Source organism: Cebus imitator, unplaced genomic scaffold, assembly GCF_001604975.1.
Source record: "Cebus imitator isolate Cc_AM_T3 unplaced genomic scaffold, Cebus_imitator-1.0 Scaffold348, whole genome shotgun sequence".
NCBI classification, from domain to species: Eukaryota; Metazoa; Chordata; class Mammalia; order Primates; family Cebidae; genus Cebus; species Cebus imitator.
Genome location: NW_016107663.1, coordinates 436,410 through 437,468, shown reverse-complemented (window position 1 = coordinate 437,468; position 1,059 = coordinate 436,410). Strand labels below are relative to the sequence as shown.

Genomic DNA, 1,059 nt, shown 5'->3' with positions numbered 1-1,059 from the left:
TTGACCAGGATGGTCTCGATCTCTTGACCTCGTGATCCACCTGCCTCGGCCTCCCAAAGTGCTGGGATTACAGGCTTGAGCCACCGCGCCCGGGCTTTCAAAGTGTGTCTCTTAAGACAGCATAGCTAGGTGTGGTGGCTCATGCCTGTAATCCCAGCACTTCGGGAGGCCAAGGCAGACAGATCGCTTGAGTCCAGGAGTTTGAGACCAGTCTGGGTGACATGGTGAAACCCTACCTCTACAAAAAAAAATACAAAAATTAGCCAGATGAGGTGGTGCATGACTGTCATCCCAGCTACTTGGGAGGCTGAGACAGGAGGATCACTTAAACCCAGGAAGCAGAGGTTGAAGTGAGCTGTGATCGTGCCACTGTACTCTAGCCTGGGCCACAGAGTGTGACCATGTTTTAGGAAAAAAAAAAAAAAAAAATCCCAAAGCTAAAACAAAACAAAATCCAGCATAGATTTGGGTCATTTTTTATTCAGTTTGATAATCTTTGCCTTTATTTATTTATTTATTTATTTATTTAGAGATGGAGTCTTGCTCTGTCGCCAGGCTGGAGTGCAGCAGAGCGTTCTCAGCTCACTGCAACCTCCACCTCCCACATTCAAACGATTCTCCTGCCTCAGCCTCCCAAGTAGCTGGGACTACAGGCGCCCACTGCCACATCTTGCAATTTTTTTTTAAGAGATGGGTTTCACCATGTTGGCCAGGATGGTCTCGGTCTCCTGACCTTGTGATCTGCCCACCTTGGCCTCCCAAAGTGCTGGGATTATAGGCATGAGCATTGTGCCCAGCCAATCTCTGCCTTTTAATTGTTTAGTCCATTTATATTTAATGTAATGATGGCTAAAACTGTGTTCAAATCTACTATCTTGCTATTTGTTTTCTATTTGTGCCACCTGTTTTCATTCTGTTCCTCCTTGCCTGCCTTCAATTAATCAAATATTTTTATTAGTCCATTTCCTCTATTTCTTTCTAGTTCTACCTCTTTGTATAATATTTTCAGTTTAGCTCTCGATGATTACAGTATGCATTCTTTTTTTTTTTTTTTTTTTT

General features: G+C 43.5%; 1 long non-coding RNA gene across 3 annotated transcripts in view; it reads right to left on the bottom strand.

The window, feature by feature from the left end:
* Positions 1–1,059, bottom strand: part of LOC108287577 — a 26,159-nt gene that overhangs the window by 7,317 nt on the left and 17,783 nt on the right. The gene's annotated exons all lie outside the window — the stretch shown is intronic.